Below are 24,923 nucleotides of genomic sequence, written 5' to 3'. Positions count from 1 at the left end.
GTTCAAACCTTCAAATTAAACGTTACAATCTGCACTTGAATTCTGTTGTAGAGGTTTCACTTCAAATCCAATGTGGTGGCATGCAGAGCCCAACTCGCGAAAATTGTGTCACTGTCCAAATATTTCTGGACCTAACTGTAATTGAATGGTCAAGTCAGTCACCTGATCTCAACCCATTAGAGCCGCATTTCACTTGTTAAAGACTAAACTTCAGACAAAAAGGCCCACAAACAAACAGCAACTGAAAACCGCTGCAGTAAAGTCTGACAGAGCATTAAAAAGGAGGAAACCCAGCGTCTGGTGATGTCCATGAGTTCAAGACTTCAGGCAGTCATTGCCAACACAGGGTTTTTAACCAAGAATTGGAAATTAGCATTTTATTTCGAATATTTAAATTCTCGAATTACTTTTGAGCCTCTGTAATCATGAATGATGGGATTGAGTTTAAAAAATTATTTAGTTCCTCAAATTTTTATGCAATAATTTTGTTCAACCCACTGAATTAAAGCTGAAAGTCTGAACTTCAACTTCATCTGAAATGTTTTATTCAAAATCCATTGTAGTATTAACAAAAATGTGAAAAATGTTGTCTCTGTCCTAATATAACATTTACGGAGCTCTCCTGTATCCCTTTGTTTGTGTTTCGCATAGTTTAAGCAGCATCTGTTCAAACTTGCTATATTTGGAGATGCAGGTTTTTTTTGTTTTATTTTGCAGTACATATTGGAGGTGTAGGCTGCCTCCTATTCTGACTGTACTTTACACTCATCAGCCACAGGGTGGGTTTAATTAGTGCCAGATCTTATCTGTCCATATGTTTGTAGACTTTTAATTCAGCAGAGGCATGACATTAGGATAGAGTCCCATTAACCCCTTAATGTCTGTGGGCAGTAAAATTATGTCCCAGCGGTTATAGTGTTAATCCCACCTGGCTGCGGCAGGCAGCTGGGGGGGATCCGCGCGCATGTCAGCTGATTTATACAGCTGACATGTGTGCCTAGCAGGCACGAGAAGATCCGCAATCTGCCTGGTTCACTCACCCCCCAAAGCCGGAAGTTATGTGACATGATCACATGGATCTGATAGTTGTCATTGTTGCACAGGGTCATGTGATGACTCCTGTAGCTCATATGACTCACTTCCTGCTTCAGCCGGCCGAGAGCTGTGTGAGAGAGGAGATGAGCAGATCTGCTGTTCACAGCTGTGTAGCTGTGATCACCAGATATGGAAGAGCGATCAGACTGCTGATCCTTATAGGCCCCTAGGAGTACTAGTAAAATAACAAAAAAAGGTTTGAAAAAAATACAAAAAAAACCCCAAAAAATAACTTAAAACTTCAAATCACTCCCCATTACGGGGGGGCTGGCAGATTAGGAGAAAGGTAGCAAATCTCCCAATCACCAGTCCAGGTCCACTTTGCAGTGATGGTAAACTGCTGTTGGCAACCCAAAGGTCAGGTGGATAATACAGAGCTAGGTGTCTCCGAAATAATATAAGCCTGACCCAAGTTAAAAGTCACTTGGACCAGGACTATTGTGAACCCTGTTAATGCCACAGGGCCCACACACCAAAACCAGGACCTCTCCTGTTAACACCACAGGGAGTCCTGGGGTAGCTGTCCGTACTCGTACAGGACAGTAGGCGCAGTAGGTGCAGCCCAGTTCACAGGACTGCTATCGCAAGACTGGAATGGTAGGAGGGGAAGTGGGATGAGTAGCCCTACCGTGCCTCTCCACGAATCTTGGCGCGACGGGCACCTGACGCCTAACTCTACTTAGAGCTTCCAGTACAGTGGCTCTAGGGCTGCAATGGCTGCCAATGCTCTCTGAGCAAACATGTGTGATGACCTTTTTAATACCTAAGGTACACCCCAAACTTCATGTCACACAAGATGGCACCGACTGGAACCAATGGCGGAGTGCCACATCATCAGTGACGTCACCAGTGGCCTATCCAGACCCGCCACATCACTGATGACACCATCACAGCACCACCCCAAACACCATACCAGTCATCATCAGAAGACCAATGATGGGGTGCCAGGTCATAGGGGCGGGCTTCCACGAGCCAGTACGGAGTGGCCACATCATCAGGGCACCTGACGCTATCCAGCCTATCAGGCCCTGCCACATCACGGACATGCCCAGTGAAGTCCTCACTGGACTTAGCCTCAGATACTGCACTGGTGAGCATACTCAATAGCCCAAGGAATGGGGCTAACATGTGGTGCATGCTCAGTTGGAACAACACAGGAGTTAGACACAGCACGAAGGCCAAGTACCTGGGCAAAGAGGCTTTTTGCACTGTGTGTGAGCATGCTCAGTAGCCTAAACTAAGGACCGAGCCTCAGGAATGGAACTAGCAGGCTGAGCATGCTCACTGAGCGAAACACTGGACATAGGCTCTGGCTGGGGTAAATCGGCACACACATGTGCACTAGCCACCTCTCCACACTTAGGTATGGAGAAATAAGCAGCCAGCTGGACAACATGAGGCACAGCCAAAAATGGAAGCCGACGTCTGGGCGTAACAGGAACTGCAGCAGGCTGCTTGCGGCTACGGTGGTACCGATTTGTAATTTCTATTGCCAAGAACTGCAATTCAGTTAGTCTTCAACAAAAAAACAGACAATACAATGTTATTCTTGAAATACTCATTCAGTCAATAGAAGATGGCCAATGGTTCAAAAGAGCATTTAAAAATGTTGAGAACTATTGTGAATATTAACTAAAAATAAGATAAAATTGTGAAATGCTAAGGGCAGATACATTGCAAAGCTGCCTCATTTATTAGGATGTCGTTCTTCCTAGCGGCTTGCTACACTCATCAATCATTTAATGACTTTACTCCCACAAGACATCATACAGAGTGTAAACCAGCAGGATATCACATCTTCCAAATCATAATCAATTATCCAGAAAGTTAGCAATAGTCATTTCCGTGATTTCTCTAATAGCATTACCTTAAGCTTGCTGTATAATTAAACAAAAATGCAAGCGTGATTCCAGGACCAAATAGCGAGATTGTAATGGAAACAGCTATACATGGAGGTGTCCCCAGTATTATCTCCGTGACAGATGCCAAATGTTTTGGACATGTAATTGTGTTTAACAGTTCTACCAACAATTTTCTCTACAAATACTATAAAATAGCTATCAAAACTGTCAGAGGGGGTGGCTACTCCTGGCTCAATTACACGATGAGGCCATCTGGATCCAAACGCTGATAAATTTAAAATCTATGGTAGAGTAGTGATGCTCGGGCTAACTGCTTTACCATTCTCCCTATTGCTGGCCACAAGTCACGGGGGCAAACACAGAATGTTGCATACTAGTGCAGGGGGAGGCAAAGGAAAAGAGCCATTCACCCAACGACTGTCATCCTACTGCTCATATGCAATTTTTCTTCAGACAGCATTGTTAGAACTGAAAGAGAAAGTGCACATTTCACTGCAAACATGCCACAACCAGGTGCTCCACTCAAGATTTCAGGCAGAAGAGTAAAAAAAAAAATAACTGAAAAGCTGTCCTAGAGCCAAGGACAACCTGTGCAAAGCTACAGAAATACATGTTGATCTAGATGGACCTACGTCTTTTTAAACCTATGTAACTATGTAATCTCCATTGCCAGTATGCACACTCACCGCACAAGACCGCATTGCTGAACAAAAAGTGCATGTAAAGTGTGAGGTAAATCCGGAGATATGACGATAAATCATGATATTCAAGTTATGTCAGGAAGCCCTCTCCTGGTGTCACCCCCCCTTTCCTTCACACAACTCCTTCAATCAGAAAATTTACCACAGGGATAAACGGTTTGTTTAGCAGATAGGTGTCAAAGGAACTGGTCTGTGTTCCACTTACACCTCCAACAGCCATCTCCTCTGATATGGAGATTAGATGACTTGGGAACAATGGACGCAGGATGACCCCCTGCCGTCACCCTGTAACAAGAGTTGTATCTCATTATAAGGCTATGGAACTATCCAGACAGAACGACTCCAGTAAAAAATGGTTCATATCTCGCAAGCCATATTTCCGATAAATATGGCAACCATAAAAATGGTGTCTCCGCATGCGGACGATGCTGGCACACCCTTTTTATGGGAGCAGGACCTGGGGAAATACCCCAGGCGTGATATCAGCCAATGGGGAACTAGTAGACAAGTCATGAGTCCTCTCGTTCTGTAGCTAAATTCATAACTGTCACAATGAGAGCGTTGGCGTCTGCCTACGACGCTCCCAGGCCAAGTTATGGCCATATCCCCTGTTGTGGATATTGTCCATAACTCCAGCCAGGGGTGGAGCAGTGCTCCCTCTGAGGTCACTAAGGTAGGAGGGGACCTGGATTTGCCCAGGTTGATAACCCTACTTCGGCCATTTTCCAGTGTTCTTTCGCTGGGGGTCACGTGTAGGAAACATCTGTGGGAAGGATCCTAGAAACCTGGTCTACAGCGCCCCCCTGTGGCCAGACGCACAAGGTAACTGCTGGAACTGTGCATGCCTGTTTGTAAACCATGCTTTATCTGTAACTGTACTCTGACATATGTATATTCTGTAGATTCCCTATTGTATATATTGTAGTTTCTAGTGTGCTTTAGGCTGATTAAATTATATAATTAATCTTGGGCTGTTCTGTTATCTCGATCTTGAATCCCACGTCTGTGTGTTCGGCTAATAGTTACCGTGAAGCGGTTGGTGGCAGCGAGTTGTGCCAAGGATTATTGTGGGGAGGCCAGTGAGATTCGGAGAGGTTTTATATATTCCGCCCGCGGAGGTCGGGGGAATATATACCCTACTCTCACCGGGGACCCTTCAATAATCGGCATAAGTAGTATAGCGGCCTCCTTGCTTATTGTCGGGCAATTCCATAATTGGCCTGACTATAAGAGGGGCGCTAGAGAGCGCGTCACGTGCTCTGTCTGTCGGTCGGGAGGTATAAAGGAGGGGTGACCCCCCACTTGTTACCCCCCGATTGTGACGTACTGATAGCCAGCGCGGGGGATTTCTGAGTGACCCCCCCGGTGGTTCGTGACATATTGGTGGCATAGCGGTGGGATCGAGATAATAGTGTGTGTGAGAGTGAGACCCATACTCCCAGACACTAAAGACTGCCTGCAGCAGCTGTGGCTGCTGGGGTCTTCAGACTAGCTCAACACTAGAGTGTCAGAGTGCAGATACTGTAAGGTGTGTGGAGGCATCAGGTGGCAGTTCTGTGTCAGTGACCAAAGTCTGCAAGAATGGCTGATGGCACCAGGAGCAGAGCTATGCAACTGGCCAATGCTAAGGCAGGAGCCGAAGAGAGGGAGGACGGTGCTGTGGACAGCAATGAGGAGGTTGACCACGAGTCCTCCAGGAGCCCGACGCCAGAGAACCGTTCTGCAGAGGACAGCGCACAACCTGGCAATTATGGACAAGATGAGGAGCAGCTCACCCAAGGGTCCTCAACGAGCCAGATGCCAGTCCTCCGCTCTGAAATGGACAGTGAATCACCAGGCTCCGCAGCGGGCCGCAGATCACCACGTGCCATTCCACCAAGCCTGGGAGGCTCGGATAGCCTTCTTCAAATGGCTATGGCCCTACTCCAGGCTGGAGACCGGGAGGGCTACAAGGAACTCCTGGCAGAGCGCAGGGCAGAGCGGCAGGCAGCGCGTGAAGAGCGAGAGCGAGAGCGACAGGCAGACCGTGACCACCAGCTGCATCTAGCCAAGCTCCAGCCCTCATCAGCCACACGTGACCTTCAAGACACCAAACTTCCAAAGGTCCGTGTTGAGGACTTCCCAGTGCTGGAGAAGGATGGAGACTTGGACTCTTTCCTGACTGCTTTTGAACGGACTTGCCTGCAGCACCATCTGGACAAGGATCAGTGGGCCAAATACCTGACCCCCCGTCTACGGGGTAAGGCCCTGGATATCCTTGGGGACTTGCCTGCTGAGGCAGATCAGGGCTACGACACCATCAAGCGGGCCCTGATCCAACAGTACAACCTCACTCCGGAGTCCTACCGCAAGAAGTTCCGGACCCTGCAGAAGGGACCAAAGGACTCCTGGGCTGACCACCGGCGGGCACTTGCCCGAGCTGCCGACCACTGGACCCAAGGCCTGCAGCTTTCCACCGGACCGGAGATCCTGGACTTGGTCATCACAGAGCAACTCTTGTGGAACTGCCCTGAGGATCTCCGCCAGTTCATCCGAGACCAGAAGCCAAAGGGGTCCACGGCTACAGCTGCCCTGGCCGATGACTACACCAACAACCGGGCCCCTGAGGCCAGGAGAGCGGCCACCAGCAGCACCTGGAGAGGGGGTAAGATGAATTCTGCGACTGCCCCACCTGCCCCTAGACTGCAGGGGGTGTCCCCCTCAACTCCCCTCTCCAGGCCCGTGCCAGAACCAAGACGGTGCCACCAGTGCAACCTACCTGGACACTTCAAGGCCATGTGCCCTCAGCGTCCCAAGGCCCCGGCTCCGTCCCCGTCCCAAGGGCCGCCCAAGGTGTATTGTGTGAGTGGGGGTGGTGGTAGGTCCCTGGACAGCTTCCAACCTGTCACCGTCGGCCGGTCTGTGACCATAGGACTGCGAGACAGCGCCTCGGAGGTGACTCTCGTGCGGCCTGAGATGGTGTCCCCCCAAGACTTGATACCTGGAAAAACCCTCGCTGTCTCCGGGATTGGAGGCATTGACCCGGCGCTGCCTGTTGCTGACATTTATGTGGACTGGGGCGCAGGGCGAGGGGTGAGAGAGGTGGGGGTAACTGATCGGATCCCCGCAAACGTGCTACTTGGGACAGATTTGGGGCAGATAACCTCCCAGTTTGGGCCCCCCCCAAGGGCTGAACCTTCAGCCAGTACTGACATGCCTCCTGACAATGTTAATGTGTTATCTATGAATGATGTAAGGGAGGAGGGAGTGAACTCTGAGTTTTCTGCTTACACAGACACCATAGACACACACTCAGCTGCAGCTGTGACAGGGGAGGGGCTTGGAGGAAGGTGTGACCATGCCTCTGCAAGTAATCAGCCTGTGAGCTGGGATCTGTTGCCCTCTGCAGGGATAAGCAAAGAGCAGGGTGCTGCAGGGGGAGGACCAGTGTGTGGGGTGGGGGCTACCACAGCAAATGTGGGGTCCCCAGAGATTTCACAGCGGGGTTCTGTTGCTGCAGGAGGGGAACAGGCAGGTGAGATTGGGGCCGGTCCAGGAGCGGAAGTGCTCCCAGGTAAGATCTCGGTACATGGTTCCCCCACAACCGGGGTGTCAGGAAGCCAGGTAGGTCTGCCTGAACCGGCGACTTGGTCAGGAACGGAGGAGGAGCAGGCACGACCCACGGTCGCAGCGGCTGTGGCCGCTGTCACCCGCAGTGGGAGTGCTGGAAGCCAAGGGGCCTCCCGGAGGTCCGATAGCTCTTCCCCTTCTGACCAAGTGGCAGCCGAGTCAGGTGGAGGCCAGGACACAGGTCCCGGGGTACTGACTGAAGATGTGACAGTCTCGTCGATTCTGGCCACATCTAGTCAGGGGTTTCAGGCAGCGTTAGAAGCTGACGACAGCCTGAAAGCTCTTAAGGAGCAGGCGGCACAGCCTCCCTCGGACTCGGACCCGGAGCGAGTGGTCTGGGACCAAGGACGGCTGTACCGGGTCACGGTCCAGCAGGGTTCACCGGAGGCGTGGCCCAGGGACCGACAGTTGGTGGTACCCTATCCGTTCCGGACGGAGTTGTTGCGGATCGCACATGAGATTCCGATGGCCGGACACCTAGGGATCGCTAAGACCAAGGCCAGGTTAAACCAGCATTTCTACTGGCCAAAAATGGGGGCCGATGTGGCTGCCTACTGCCGTTCGTGTGAAACCTGTCAGAGAGTGGGGAAGGCGGGGCCACACCCCAAAGCCCCACTGGTATCTCTGCCAATCATCGATGAGCCTTTCAGGAGGGTGGCTGTGGATCTGGTCGGCCCGCTGGCCATCCCCAGCAGCTCCGGGAAACGCTTCATACTGACGGTAGTGGACTATGCCACCCGGTACCCAGAAGCAGTGGCCTTGTCGTCCATTCGGGCTGACAAGGTGGCCACCGCATTGCTGGAGATTTTCTCCCGAGTGGGTTTTCCCCAGGAAATGCTCACTGACCGGGGGACCCAATTCATGTCCCAGCTGATGGAGGCCCTCTGTAAGCAAGTCCAGGTGCGACATCTGGTGGCCAGCCCGTACCATCCACAGACTAATGGCCTGTGCGAATGGTTTAATGGCACCTTAAAGCAGATGCTTAAGATGTTGGTCGACTCCCATGGGCGTGACTGGGAGCGGTATCTCCCCCACCTGTTATTTGCTTACCGGGAGGTTCCACAGGCCTCAACGGGATTCTCACCGTTTGAGCTCCTGTACGGGCGACGTGTGCGGGGCCCCCTGGCTCTGGTGAAAGAGGCTTGGGAAGGGGATTTGGCCATCCCTGGAGTGTCGGTTATCGAGTATGTCATGCGCTTTCGGGACAAAATGCAGGCCTTGACGCAACTGGTACACGACAATATGGCTCAAGCCCAGGCCGATCAGAAGCGTTGGTACGACCAGAACGCTTGTGAGAGGACCTACCAAGTGGGTCAAAAGGTGTGGGTACTGGTCCCCGTACCACAGGACAAGCTTCAGGCAGCCTGGGAAGGCCCATACCTCGTGTACCAGCAGCTCAACCCTGTAACGTACCTGGTCACCCTGGACCCTGCCCGTGGAAGGCGGAAGCCCTTCTATGTGAACATGATGAAGGCACATCATGAGCGGGAGGCATGTGCACTCCCGGTGGGCAACCTGCCCGAGGAGGGAGAAGCGGAAACCCTCTTGGATATGCTAGCCCAGGTTAGGGCAGGCGGATCCATTGAGGATGTGGAGGTTGGCCACCAGCTCTTGGAGGACCAACGGTCCCAGCTGTGGGCCACCCTACACCCCTTCCGGGGGTTGTTTACCAACCAGCCCGGAAGGACTGACTTGGCTGTCCATCACGTGGACACTGGGGATCATCCCCCGATCCGGCGTTCAGCATATCGGGTCTCCCTGGAGGTGCAGCAACACATGCGCCAGGAGATTGACGAGATGCTGAAGCTGGGGGTGATCCAGGCATCCAACAGCGCTTGGGCCTCGCCTGTAGTCCTCGTCCCTAAGAAGGACCGAACCACTCGGTTCTGCGTGGACTACAGGGGGCTCAATGCTGTCACGGTCGCCGATGCGTACCCAATGCCACGCATCGATGACCTGCTCGATCAGTTGGCCGGGGCTCAGTACCTGACCATCATGGATCTGAGCCGGGGATATTGGCAGATCCCCCTGACTCGCAAGGCCAGGGAACGCTCTGCCTTTATTACCCCATTTGGACTGTACGAGTCCACGGTGATGCCATTCGGGATGAGGAATGCCCCTGCCACTTTCCAGCGGATGGTCAACACCCTGCTCAAGGGACTTGAAGGGTACGCGGCCGCGTACCTGGATGACATTGCCGTCTTCAGTCCCACCTGGGAAGATCACCTAGAGCATCTAGCACAGGTGCTCAGGTGGATCCACCAGGCAGGTTTGACCATCAAGCCGGGAAAGTGTCAGCTGGCCATGAGCGAGGTCCAGTACCTCGGTCACCGGGTAGGCGGGAGAACACTGAAGCCCGAGCCTGAGAAAGTGGAGGCCATTGCGTCCTGGCCCACCCCCAGGACCAAGAAGCAGGTGATGTCCTTCTTGGGGACCGCTGGGTACTATAGGAGGTTTGTTCCATGCTATAGTAGCCTGGCAAAGCCCTTGACGGACCTCACCAAGAAGAAGCTGCCCTCTGCAGTCGATTGGACAATGGACTGCGAGACAGCCTTCCGGGCCCTAAAGGACGCCCTGTCCAGCCCGCCTGTGCTACAGGCAGCCGACTTCACGCGGCCGTTTGTAGTACAGACCGACGCCAGTGACTTCGGCCTCGGTGCGGTGCTCAGCCAGGTGGACTCTGCGAGCCAAGAGCACCCAGTCTTGTACCTGAGCAGGAAGCTGTTACCAAGGGAAGTGGCCTATTCCACGATGGAAAAGGAGTGCCTGGCCATAGTGTGGGCCCTGCAGCGTCTGCAACCCTATCTATACGGGCGCCACTTCATCGTGGAGACGGACCACAATCCCCTCAGCTGGTTGCACACCGTCTCTGGGACGAATGGACGGTTGTTGCGATGGAGCCTTGCGCTCCAGCAATACAACTTCACCATTCGCCACAAAAGGGGCCGGGACCACGGTAACGCAGACGGGCTGTCCCGACAAGGAGAGGTCGCGGACGGGCGCACGGGGGAACACCGGAGTGTGCTGCCCCCTAGTGCCCTCAAAAGGGGGGAGGTGTGAGGTAAATCCGGAGATATGACGATAAATCATGATATTCAAGTTATGTCAGGAAGCCCTCTCCTGGTGTCACCCCCCCTTTCCTTCACACAACTCCTTCAATCAGAAAATTTACCACAGGGATAAACGGTTTGTTTAGCAGATAGGTGTCAAAGGAACTGGTCTGTGTTCCACTTACACCTCCAACAGCCATCTCCTCTGATATGGAGATTAGATGACTTGGGAACAATGGACGCAGGATGACCCCCTGCCGTCACCCTGTAACAAGAGTTGTATCTCATTATAAGGCTATGGAACTATCCAGACAGAACGACTCCAGTAAAAAATGGTTCATATCTCGCAAGCCATATTTCCGATAAATATGGCAACCATAAAAATGGTGTCTCCGCATGCGGACGATGCTGGCACACCCTTTTTATGGGAGCAGGACCTGGGGAAATACCCCAGGCGTGATATCAGCCAATGGGGAACTAGTAGACAAGTCATGAGTCCTCTCGTTCTGTAGCTAAATTCATAACTGTCACAATGAGAGCGTTGGCGTCTGCCTACGACGCTCCCAGGCCAAGTTATGGCCATATCCCCTGTTGTGGATATTGTCCATAACTCCAGCCAGGGGTGGAGCAGTGCTCCCTCTGAGGTCACTAAGGTAGGAGGGGACCTGGATTTGCCCAGGTTGATAACCCTACTTCGGCCATTTTCCAGTGTTCTTTCGCTGGGGGTCACGTGTAGGAAACATCTGTGGGAAGGATCCTAGAAACCTGGTCTACAGCGCCCCCCTGTGGCCAGACGCACAAGGTAACTGCTGGAACTGTGCATGCCTGTTTGTAAACCATGCTTTATCTGTAACTGTACTCTGACATATGTATATTCTGTAGATTCCCTATTGTATATATTGTAGTTTCTAGTGTGCTTTAGGCTGATTAAATTATATAATTAATCTTGGGCTGTTCTGTTATCTCGATCTTGAATCCCACGTCTGTGTGTTCGGCTAATAGTTACCGTGAAGCGGTTGGTGGCAGCGAGTTGTGCCAAGGATTATTGTGGGGAGGCCAGTGAGATTCGGAGAGGTTTTATATATTCCGCCCGCGGAGGTCGGGGGAATATATACCCTACTCTCACCGGGGACCCTTCAATAATCGGCATAAGTAGTATAGCGGCCTCCTTGCTTATTGTCGGGCAATTCCATAATTGGCCTGACTATAAGAGGGGCGCTAGAGAGCGCGTCACGTGCTCTGTCTGTCGGTCGGGAGGTATAAAGGAGGGGTGACCCCCCACTTGTTACCCCCCGATTGTGACGTACTGATAGCCAGCGCGGGGGATTTCTGAGTGACCCCCCCGGTGGTTCGTGACATATTGGTGGCATAGCGGTGGGATCGAGATAATAGTGTGTGTGAGAGTGAGACCCATACTCCCAGACACTAAAGACTGCCTGCAGCAGCTGTGGCTGCTGGGGTCTTCAGACTAGCTCAACACTAGAGTGTCAGAGTGCAGATACTGTAAGGTGTGTGGAGGCATCAGGTGGCAGTTCTGTGTCAGTGACCAAAGTCTGCAAGAATGGCTGATGGCACCAGGAGCAGAGCTATGCAACTGGCCAATGCTAAGGCAGGAGCCGAAGAGAGGGAGGACGGTGCTGTGGACAGCAATGAGGAGGTTGACCACGAGTCCTCCAGGAGCCCGACGCCAGAGAACCGTTCTGCAGAGGACAGCGCACAACCTGGCAATTATGGACAAGATGAGGAGCAGCTCACCCAAGGGTCCTCAACGAGCCAGATGCCAGTCCTCCGCTCTGAAATGGACAGTGAATCACCAGGCTCCGCAGCGGGCCGCAGATCACCACGTGCCATTCCACCAAGCCTGGGAGGCTCGGATAGCCTTCTTCAAATGGCTATGGCCCTACTCCAGGCTGGAGACCGGGAGGGCTACAAGGAACTCCTGGCAGAGCGCAGGGCAGAGCGGCAGGCAGCGTGTGAAGAGCGAGAGCGAGAGCGACAGGCAGACCGTGACCACCAGCTGCATCTAGCCAAGCTCCAGCCCTCATCAGCCACACGTGACCTTCAAGACACCAAACTTCCAAAGGTCCGTGTTGAGGACTTCCCAGTGCTGGAGAAGGATGGAGACTTGGACTCTTTCCTGACTGCTTTTGAACGGACTTGCCTGCAGCACCATCTGGACAAGGATCAGTGGGCCAAATACCTGACCCCCCGTCTACGGGGTAAGGCCCTGGATATCCTTGGGGACTTGCCTGCTGAGGCAGATCAGGGCTACGACACCATCAAGCGGGCCCTGATCCAACAGTACAACCTCACTCCGGAGTCCTACCGCAAGAAGTTCCGGACCCTGCAGAAGGGACCAAAGGACTCCTGGGCTGACCACCGGCGGGCACTTGCCCGAGCTGCCGACCACTGGACCCAAGGCCTGCAGCTTTCCACCGGACCGGAGATCCTGGACTTGGTCATCACAGAGCAACTCTTGTGGAACTGCCCTGAGGATCTCCGCCAGTTCATCCGAGACCAGAAGCCAAAGGGGTCCACGGCTACAGCTGCCCTGGCCGATGACTACACCAACAACCGGGCCCCTGAGGCCAGGAGAGCGGCCACCAGCAGCACCTGGAGAGGGGGTAAGATGAATTCTGTGACTGCCCCACCTGCCCCTAGACTGCAGGGGGTGTCCCCCTCAACTCCCCTCTCCAGGCCCGTGCCAGAACCAAGACGGTGCCACCAGTGCAACCTACCTGGACACTTCAAGGCCATGTGCCCTCAGCGTCCCAAGGCCCCGGCTCCGTCCCCGTCCCAAGGGCCGCCCAAGGTGTATTGTGTGAGTGGGGGTGGTGGTAGGTCCCTGGACAGCTTCCAACCTGTCACCGTCGGCCGGTCTGTGACCATAGGACTGCGAGACAGCGCCTCGGAGGTGACTCTCGTGCGGCCTGAGATGGTGTCCCCCCAAGACTTGATACCTGGAAAAACCCTCGCTGTCTCCGGGTTTGGAGGCATTGACCAGGCGCTGCCTGTTGCTGACATTTATGTGGACTGGGGCGCAGGGCGAGGGGTGAGAGAGGTGGGGGTAACTGATCGGATCCCCGCAAACGTGCTACTTGGGACAGATTTGGGGCAGATAACCTCCCAGTTTGGGCCCCCCCCAAGGGCTGAACCTTCAGCCAGTACTGACATGCCTCCTGACAATGTTAATGTGTTATCTATGAATGATGTAAGGGAGGAGGGAGTGAACTCTGAGTTTTCTGCTTACACAGACACCATAGACACACACTCAGCTGCAGTTGTGACAGGGGAGGGGCTTGGAGGAAGGTGTGACCATGCCTCTGCAAGTAATCAGCCTGTGAGCTGGGATCTGTTGCCCTCTGCAGGGATAAGCAGAGAGCAGGGTGCTGCAGGGGGAGGACCAGTGTGTGGGGTGGGGGCTACCACAGCAAATGTGGGGTCCCCAGAGATTTCACAGCGGGGTTCTGTTGCTGCAGGAGGGGAACAGGCAGGTGAGATTGGGGCCGGTCCAGGAGCGGAAGTGCTCCCAGGTAAGATCTCGGTACATGGTTCCCCCACAACCGGGGTGTCAGGAAGCCAGGTAGGTCTGCCTGAACCGGCGACTTGGTCAGGAACGGAGGAGGAGCAGGCACGACCCACGGTCGCAGCGGCTGTGGCCGCTGTCACCCGCAGTGGGAGTGCTGGAAGCCAAGGGGCCTCCCGGAGGTCCGATAGCTCTTCCCCTTCTGACCAAGTGGCAGCCGAGTCAGGTGGAGGCCAGGACACAGGTCCCGGGGTACTGACTGAAGATGTGACAGTCTCGTCGATTCTGGCCACATCTAGTCAGGGGTTTCAGGCAGCGTTAGAAGCTGACGACAGCCTGAAAGCTCTTAAGGAGCAGGCGGCACAGCCTCCCTCGGACCCGGAGCGAGTGGTCTGGGACCAAGGACGGCTGTACCGGGTCACGGTCCAGCAGGGTTCACCGGAGGCGTGGCCCAGGGACCGACAGTTGGTGGTACCCTATCCGTTCCGGACGGAGTTGTTGCGGATCGCACATGAGATTCCGATGGCCGGACACCTAGGGATCGCTAAGACCAAGGCCAGGTTAAACCAGCATTTCTACTGGCCAAAAATGGGGGCCGATGTGGCTGCCTACTGCCGTTCGTGTGAAACCTGTCAGAGAGTGGGGAAGGCGGGGCCACACCCCAAGCCCCACTGGTATCTCTGCCAATCATCGATGAGCCTTTCAGGAGGGTGGCTGTGGATCTGGTCGGCCCGCTGGCCATCCCCAGCAGCTCCGGGAAACGCTTCATACTGACGGTAGTGGACTATGCCACCCGGTACCCAGAAGCAGTGGCCTTGTCGTCCATTCGGGCTGACAAGGTGGCCACCGCATTGCTGGAGATTTTCTCCCGAGTGGGTTTTCCCCAGGAAATGCTCACTGACCGGGGGACCCAATTCATGTCCCAGCTGATGGAGGCCCTCTGTAAGCAAGTCCAGGTGCGACATCTGGTGGCCAGCCCGTACCATCCACAGACTAATGGCCTGTGCGAACGGTTTAATGGCACCTTAAAGCAGATGCTTAAGATGTTGGTCGACTCCCATGGGCGTGACTGGGAGCGGTATCTCCCCCACCTGTTATTTGCTTACCGGGAGGTTCCACAGGCCTCAACGGGATTCTCACCGTTTGAGCTCCTGTACGGGCGACGTGTACGGGGCCCCCTGGCTCTGGTGAAAGAGGCTTGGGAAGGGGATTTGGCCATCCCTGGAGTGTCGGTTATCGAGTATGTCATGCGCTTTCGGGACAAAATGCAGGCCTTGACGCAACTGGTACACGACAATATGGCTCAAGCCCAGGCCGATCAGAAGCGTTGGTACGACCAGAACGCTTGTGAGAGGACCTACCAAGTGGGTCAAAAGGTGTGGGTACTGGTCCCCGTACCACAGGACAAGCTTCAGGCAGCCTGGGAAGGCCCATACCTCGTGTACCAGCAGCTCAACCCTGTAACGTACCTGGTCACCCTGGACCCTGCCCGTGGAAGGCGGAAGCCCTTCCATGTGAACATGATGAAGGCACATCATGAGCGGGAGGCATGTGCACTCCCGGTGGGCAACCTGCCCGAGGAGGGAGAAGCGGAAACCCTCTTGGATATGCTAGCCCAGGTTAGGGCAGGCGGATCCATTGAGGATGTGGAGGTTGGCCACCAGCTCTTGGAGGACCAACGGTCCCAGCTGTGGGCCACCCTACACCCCTTCCGGGGGTTGTTTACCAACCAGCCCGGAAGGACTGACTTGGCTGTCCATCACGTGGACACTGGGGATCATCCCCCGATCCGGCGTTCAGCATATCGGGTCTCCCTGGAGGTGCAGCAACACATGCGCCAGGAGATTGACGAGATGCTGAAGCTGGGGGTGATCCAGGCATCCAACAGCGCTTGGGCCTCGCCTGTAGTCCTCGTCCCTAAGAAGGACCGAACCACTCGGTTCTGCGTGGACTACAGGGGGCTCAATGCTGTCACGGTCGCCGATGCGTACCCAATGCCACGCATCGATGACCTGCTCGATCAGTTGGCCGGGGCTCAGTACCTGACCATCATGGATCTGAGCCGGGGATATTGGCAGATCCCCCTGACTCGCAAGGCCAGGGAACGCTCTGCCTTTATTACCCCATTTGGACTGTACGAGTCCACGGTGATGCCATTCGGGATGAGGAATGCCCCTGCCACTTTCCAGCGGATGGTCAACACCCTGCTCAAGGGACTTGAAGGGTACGCGGCCGCGTACCTGGATGACATTGCCGTCTTCAGTCCCACCTGGGAAGATCACCTAGAGCATCTAGCACAGGTGCTCAGGCGGATCCACCAGGCAGGTTTGACCATCAAGCCGGGAAAGTGTCAGCTGGCCATGAGCGAGGTCCAGTACCTCGGTCACCGGGTAGGCGGGAGAACACTGAAGCCCGAGCCTGAGAAAGTGGAGGCCATTGCGTCCTGGCCCACCCCCAGGACCAAGAAGCAGGTGATGTCCTTCTTGGGGACCGCTGGGTACTATAGGAGGTTTGTTCCATGCTATAGTAGCCTGGCAAAGCCCTTGACGGACCTCACCAAGAAGAAGCTGCCCTCTGCAGTCGATTGGACAATGGACTGCGAGACAGCCTTCCGGGCCCTAAAGGACGCCCTGTCCAGCCCGCCTGTGCTACAGGCAGCCGACTTCACGCGGCCGTTTGTAGTACAGACCGACGCCAGTGACTTCGGCCTCGGTGCGGTGCTCAGCCAGGTGGACTCTGCGAGCCAAGAGCACCCAGTCTTGTACCTGAGCAGGAAGCTGTTACCAAGGGAAGTGGCCTATTCCACGATGGAAAAGGAGTGCCTGGCCATAGTGTGGGCCCTGCAGCGTCTGCAACCCTATCTATACGGGCGCCACTTCATCGTGGAGACGGACCACAATCCCCTCAGCTGGTTGCACACCGTCTCTGGGACGAATGGACGGTTGTTGCGATGGAGCCTTGCGCTCCAGCAATACAACTTCACCATTCGCCACAAAAGGGGCCGGGACCACGGTAACGCAGACGGGCTGTCCCGACAAGGAGAGGTCGCGGACGGGCGCACGGGGGAACACCGGAGTGTGCTGCCCCCTAGCGCCCTCAAAAGGGGGGAGGTGTGAGGTAAATCCGGAGATATGACGATAAATCATGATATTCAAGTTATGTCAGGAAGCCCTCTCCTGGTGTCACCCCCCCTTTCCTTCACACAACTCCTTCAATCAGAAAATTTACCACAGGGATAAACGGTTTGTTTAGCAGATAGGTGTCAAAGGAACTGGTCTGTGTTCCACTTACACCTCCAACAGCCATCTCCTCTGATATGGAGATTAGATGACTTGGGAACAATGGACGCAGGATGACCCCCTGCCGTCACCCTGTAACAAGAGTTGTATCTCATTATAAGGCTATGGAACTATCCAGACAGAACGACTCCAGTAAAAAATGGTTCATATCTCGCAAGCCATATTTCCAATAAATATGGCAACCATAAAAATGGTGTCTCCGCATGCGGACGATGCTGGCACACCCTTTTTATGGGAGCAGGACCTGGGGAAATACCCCAGGCGTGATATCAGCCAATGGGGAACTAGTAGACAAGTCATGAGTCCTCTCGTTCTGTAGCTAAATTCATAACTGTCACAATGAGAGCGTTGGCGTCTGCCTACGACGCTCCCAGGCCAAGTTATGGCCATATCCCCTGTTGTGGATATTGTCCATAACTCCAGCCAGGGGTGGAGCAGTGCTCCCTCTGAGGTCACTAAGGTAGGAGGGGACCTGGATTTGCCCAGGTTGATAACCCTACTTCGGCCATTTTCCAGTGTTCTTTCGCTGGGGGTCACGTGTAGGAAACATCTGTGGGAAGGATCCTAGAAACCTGGTCTACAGCGCCCCCCTGTGGCCAGACGCACAAGGTAACTGCTGGAACTGTGCATGCCTGTTTGTAAACCATGCTTTATCTGTAACTGTACTCTGACATATGTATATTCTGTAGATTCCCTATTGTATATATTGTAGTTTCTAGTGTGCTTTAGGCTGATTAAATTATATAATTAATCTTGGGCTGTTCTGTTATCTCGATCTTGAATCCCACGTCTGTGTGTTCGGCTAATAGTTACCGTGAAGCGGTTGGTGGCAGCGAGTTGTGCCAAGGATTATTGTGGGGAGGCCAGTGAGATTCGGAGAGGTTTTATATATTCCGCCCGCGGAGGTCGGGGGAATATATACCCTACTCTCACCGGGGACCCTTCAATAATCGGCATAAGTAGTATAGCGGCCTCCTTGCTTATTGTCGGGCAATTCCATAATTGGCCTGACTATAAGAGGGGCGCTAGAGAGCGCGTCACGTGCTCTGTCTGTCGGTCGGGAGGTATAAAGGAGGGGTGACCCCCCACTTGTTACCCCCCGATTGTGACGTACTGATAGCCAGCGCGGGGGATTTCTGAGTGACCCCCCCGGTGGTTCGTGACATAAAGTTTGCTCAACAACATTTAGACAAGCTTGTGAAATACTGGGAGAATATAGTCTGGTCATTTGAGACCAAAATTGAATTCTTTGGATGCCATAATACCCACCCACAAACAGCATACCACCAGTGAAGTTTGGAGGTGGGAATATCATGGAGTGGGACTGTTTATCAGAATACAGCACGTGGAATCTTCCTTAATTGAAGGAAGGATGAATGGACAAATGTACAGAGACATTCTTAGTAAAAATCTGCTGCCATCTACCAGGAAGTAGAGGATAAAACAAGAGTGGACATTTCAGCAAGACAATGATCCCAAATACAGAGCCAAGGATACTTTCAATTGGTTTTAGAAAAAGAAAATAAAGCTGTGGAATGGACCAGGCAATCATCTGACCTGAATTCAATAGAAAATTTATGGAAGCAGCTAAAGCTCAGAGTTTATGGAAGGAGCCCAAGAATTTGAAAGTCTCTGTGTGGAAGAATGGACCAAAATCATACCTGCGCAATGCACGCAACTAGTTTCTCTATACAGGATGCATCTTGAAGCTATCATCACCTATCATCAAAGGCTTTTGTGCAAAGCATTAAATACATTTCAGTAAGCGTGTTCAATACTTTTTCCTTATGTCATTTCTCATTATTACACATAACTTAATTTATGGACATCTATGGTTTACATTCTTTGTCTGTATGGATTGGGTGGATTGTTACCGACATCTGGTGAGCTTTTCATGTTAATAGCACCATTACAAATATATTTACTTATAAAAGTGTTGACATGTTCCATACTTAATTCACCCACTGTACACTCCTTGACAGAAGTTCTGTCGCTTATCCATGTTATCCTGACTTTAAGTTCATCCATTGGTTTTATAAATTACTCTTTTGGAAGCTGAAACCCTCCCAAATTTGGTTTAGGTTCTGAAAATAAAGTTGCTGCAAAGCTGAAATATTGACCATTTAATGAACACAGAAAGGTCAGATTTTGGCAACACAAAAGGTTTGTCGCCCACAGAAAGTAATGTGAACTTCAAACAAATAATTAACCTCTTATACAAAGATATGTTGCATAACATTGGTGAATTAAGTTGTGGTGCCATTAGAGCGATATTTAATATTTTGTGTGACTTCCATGAGCTTGAAGGACTGCATCCATGCAGTTCAACAATGATTCATACACTTTATTGATGAAGTCATCAGGGATAGCAAAGAATGCAGTCTTACTTGCCTCCCAGAGTTCATCTAGATTCTTTGGTTTTGTCTTCCAAGCTTCTTCATTCATCCTACCCCAAACATGCTCAATGATTTTCATGTCTGGTGACTGGGCTGGCCAGTCCTTGAGCACCTTGATCTTCTTTGCCAGGCGGAACTTTGTTGTAGAGATGGATGTATGAGATGGAGCACCATCCTGATGCAGAATTTGACCCTTTTTATGATTGGGAATGTAAGAGGTAGCTAATACTTCTTGATATTTTAAGCTATTGATATTGCCTTCCACCTTGCAAATGTTTCACACACCCCCATACTGAATGTAACCCCAGACCATGATCTTTCCACCACCAAACTTAACTTTTTTCTGGATCCATACGGGCTCCAGTAGGTCTCCTGCAGTATTTGCGGCAGCTGTGGTGTAATTCAACTGAAGATTCATCAGAGAAATCCACCTTCTGACACTTTTCCAGCGTCCATCTGTTTAGCAGGCTATGGGACTTTGCAAAAGCCACACACTTTTTTAATTGCCTTTTATTTAGTGCTGGCTTATTGGCACTGATTCTACCATGGAGGCCATTTCAAGACAGAATCCTACAAACTGTTCTAGTTCATACAGGGACTTGAGGTGATCAGGCCTGTTGGAGCTCTGCTGCTTTGGAAGAGGGGCTGGCTTTGGATTTTTTAACCAATAAAAGTTCCTCTTGAGCAGTTGTCTTGTGGGGTCTGTTGGACCTGGGCTTGTCAAAAACATCTCCAGTCTCCTCAAATCTTTTTTTAATTCTTTGTACTTGACGCTGAGACACATTAAAGGTGTCAGTCACCTCTGCAGTGGATCTGGTTTTCAGCCTCTTGATAATGAAGGCTTTGGTCACAGGGTGGATTTTTGGCATGTTGTTAGAGGTCAAGTTGCAGTTCAAGTGAAGGTCTAGGGTGCTGCGTTTCTTTTTATAAACACCCACTAATTAACCAATCATTTAGTGAGCACAGGTGAGGATGTAAACTAGCATTGGGTGCATTATATGACAAGGCGACAAAACTTTTGTCTTGCCAAAATCTGACCTTTCTTTGTTCATTAAATAATCAATATCTCCGCTTTGCAGCAACTTTATTTTCATAACCTAAACCAAATTTGGAAGGGTTTCAGCTTTCAAAAGAGTAATTACCAATGGATGAATTTAAAGTCAGACTATTAGCTTTTATTTACATAACATGGATAAGTGACAGAACTTCTGTCAGGGAGTGTATGCCATATTAAACAGCTCAGTCACAGCAGGGTGATTTAGTCTCTGACAGTGACACCATCAGCTTGAACAATGTTAACTGAATGTTCTACCCAGTTCAACATCTCTGCCGCTGTATTACTTAATGTAGATCTGATCTTTGAGCATGTTAATTGGAATCTGTCAGCAGGTTTTTGGTACTTTATCTGAGAGCAGCAAAGTGTAGGCAAAGAGATCCTGCATCAAATAATGTATCCCTTAGATTACTAGCTGCAGCCATTGAGACACAATAAGAATTTTTTTTAGATTTAGTCATGTAGCAGAGCTAACTGAGCTTCCCCATCCACACCAGGCTCTCAAAAGAGATTGTACATTGACAGTGAGGTGTCAATCACAGGAGGGGGTGTGCCGAACTGCCATGCACATGACTCTGTAGTTCTAGCAATGATAAAGGTCTTACTACATAAACCAACATAGAAATAAACAGATCAGACTTTAACAAGCAGGAAGCGCCTTGCAGGGTAAAAAAAATAACAATTCCTTAGTTATGCAGGTTTACTCCTCTGTGAGACATACAATGATAGATAACTCAACTCTCAGACCTGATTGTTATGCTGCTGCCACTGGTTTGGGCTCCGCTCCATGGCAGGCATTGCGAGTAGCCTGGCTCATTACAATTTGATGAGCTTCCTTGGCCTATTTAAGAGCTTCTAAGATTTATCCCTTAGCCATGGTATTGATCAATGGAGACTAAGCGTGCTTGACTTTGAAGTACTCAGCTGGACTCTGCTGCTGTACTGTACGGCTGTACATCTTGGCTTCTGTTTGAACTCCGGAGTTCTGTCAGCAACCTTCCTTGGGTCCTTGGACCTTCTGTCTAATATCTGCATTCAGTTTGGGTAGCTTCTGAGGTTGTCAAGCTTCCGTATTACTCCTGAGAGTCTTCTGCACTCTGCCTGTGGTCAGTCACTGTGCTGTCTGCCCTTGGTCTCCTAGCATCCTGTTACTGGACTAAACTCATCAGTATCTTTGCTTCTTGTGTCTACAGTGTTCCTTTGTGAGTTGATACACACGACACTTCTGGGATGATGCACAAGTAGGGTCCAAAACTGTCTCAACTAGATATAGAAACTTGGCCCTCAAGATTAGTTTGAATAGTGGTTATTATTGTGAAGAACTTGTAGGACCAGCACAAGCACAGACGTTTCGGTCAAAAGACCTTCATCAGTGTGCTATAAAATGTAACAAAATAAGGATACATAAAATAAATAAACAGTAATATACATCAAAAAACATGCGAGCATATGACAATAAGTGACACTGGGAAGAACCAGTTAGGACAGAGTGAGTCACTGTGAGTGCCACATAGACAGCGGTGGACATCACGTCATACCCAGCTGCGCCGCTTGCCATGCTGCTTTACTTTCTGAGGACTCTCTGCATGGTATGCCTAACCTTTATGGGAGCTTACTAGCATTGCTATATAGTGTATTTCATGGCCACAAATCATTCACATTCTCTAGGCACCTGCTTACTAGTGGGAGCTCATTAGTGCTTCCATATAATGTATTTAATGGCTAAATAGTATTTGTATTCTCTAGGCACCTGCTCACCAGTTATTTCCTATGAAATTCTCACATCCCATTCTGACCTCACAGTGATTCACATTGTCCTACCTAGTTCTTCCCAGCGTCACTTATTCTCATATACTCCCATGTTTTTTTTATGTATACTACTGTTTATTTACTTCATGTATCCTTTGTTTTTGTTATACTTTATAGGACACTGATGAAGGTTTTTTGACAGAAATGACTATGCTTGTGCTAGTCCTACAAGTTCTTCATAATAAGAAACACTATTCACATTGATCTTGAGTGCCAAGTTGCTACTTCTACTCCAGTCTGCCTTTGACTACCTGTGTTCTCCAGCAATACAGTTCCCTGTCTGAGTTAACTTGTTCGAAAAAGTTAGCAAATCTTAATTTCACCACAGGCCTTGCCATTTGGATTTGGATTTCCAAACACTTTTCTCAAAATCGGCAAAAAACCGGCCTTTGTTCAGTAACTATTCATTCTTGCACTAATGCTCTTCTGCTACCTTATTATGACTTTGCTAGGCTGGTGTTGCTGGTGAGTGGGGGGAGGTATTTTATGAGGAAGGGGATTTCTTACCAGTCTCCTCATGCGCAGCTCATCCTCATCCGCTCATTACATCTCATACATAAACACTGCTTTGCCTGCCCGCCATCTGTGACAGCTTCTGGGATTGGTTGCAGTCAAACTGCCAGCGTACTGGCATCTCTGATTGGTTACCCTCACAGAGGCTGTCTGGGTCGCCTAATGGAGTGCAAAAATAAATAAATAAATTTAAAAAATGATGTAGGGTCCCTCGTATATAGATACCCAGTGCAGATAAAGCATACAAATAAAGACTGCAATTTTGATACTCAACAAATATAAAGCCAACAGCTGGGGGCTGATATTCTCAGACTGGGGAGACCCATGGTTATTGTGCCCTCCTCAACCTAAAAATAGCAGCCTGTAGACACCCAGAATTGCTGTATCCATTAGATGCAACAATTCCAACACTTTACCCTGCTCATCCTGATTGCCCTGGTGAGGTTAGCAATTGGGGTAATATAAAGGGTTAATGATAGCTGTCATTTGTCAAAAAACACAGCTGCCACTAAACCTAAATTTAATCATGGATATAGGTCTATGACCCCCATTACTAACCATGTAAGTCACAGGAAATAAACACAAAACACAGAAAAATCCTTTTATGTTTTTAAAAAACACCCGCTTTCTCCAATTTATTAACCCTCCAAAAAGCTAGTTATGACGTAATCCACACCATGATGTCCCACAACAATCCTGGCTCTACTACATGCTAAAGTCACAGCGTGGGCACATAAGAAAACATGATCACCCGCTGCAACTTCAGGCAGACACTTACTGAGCTGCAGCTGTGAGCAATGACATTCTCAGGGTACCACACCTGTGACCGCAGGGTTTAGTGGCAGCTGTGATTTTTGACAAATGACAGCTATCAGTAAACCATTATATTACCCTGATTGCCACTGCACCAGGGAAATCAGAATGAGCCAGGTAAAGTTCTGCAATTGTCGCATCTAATGAATGTGACACTTCGCTTTGCTGTGGGCTGCTATTTTTATGCTGGGGGGCGCAATAACAATTGGCCTCCCCAGCTTGAGAATACCAGCCCCCAGCTGTTGGCTTTATCTTGGCTGAGTATCAAAATCGGGGGGACCCATGTCATTTTTTAAAATTATTTATTTAAATACTTTTAAAAAAGCCATATTGGGTCCCTCGTATTTTGATACACAGCCAAGATAACTTGAACGTCTGGGGGCTGCATCTTATAGCCATCTATTTGATCTGTGTTGGGTATCAATACACGGGGGTCTCCACGTCACTTTTAACATTTACTTACTTATTTTTACAACACTTTATGGATGAAGACAATGTGTGTGATTTCAACCAAAGACGCTGTCACAGAGGGTAAACGCTAGAGATGAGCGAACCGGTCCCGGTTCAGCTCGAGGTCGGTTCGCCGAACGGAGGTCCCGTTCGAGTTCAGCTCGTCGAACGTTCGACGAACCGAACTCGAACTGCATAGGAAACAATGGCAGGCAATCACAAACACAGAAAAACACCTAGAAAACACCCTCAAAGGTGTCCAAAAGGTGACAAACAACTCACAACACATGGGAAAGTGACAAGGACATATACTCATGCGAAAACAAAAGAGCTGGACAAGGAAAAAGAGGAGGACACACAGATATATGAGTATATGCAAGGAAACATCGATTCCATTATTGTGCAACTTGAGCCCTGCTCATTTTAGGCTTCCAATCTGGATAAATTGCCTGAGCTCGCCACGTACGCCTTGGGGATCTTGTCGTGTCCTGCAGCCAGCGTTCTCTCGGAACCTGTCTTCAGTGCTGCTGGGGGTCTGCTGGCAGATAAGCACACGTGTCTGTCCACTGACAATGTGGACATGGCTCTCAGAGGACTTTTCTTCCCCTGGGTCAGCCAGGGGAGGCGAAAGGCACGGGTATTTTTGAGAGTGCTTCATGCAAAGCATCTTTTTCATTTTGAAAAGGGGCATCAACTGATGTCAGTCAAGAGGGGTGTGTGTGGCCCAATTAGTGGCAACGAGGGAG

This window comes from Anomaloglossus baeobatrachus, chromosome 1 (assembly GCF_048569485.1).
Source record: "Anomaloglossus baeobatrachus isolate aAnoBae1 chromosome 1, aAnoBae1.hap1, whole genome shotgun sequence".
Lineage (NCBI taxonomy): Eukaryota > Metazoa > Chordata > Amphibia > Anura > Aromobatidae > Anomaloglossus > Anomaloglossus baeobatrachus.
This window is presented reverse-complemented; position numbering follows the sequence as displayed.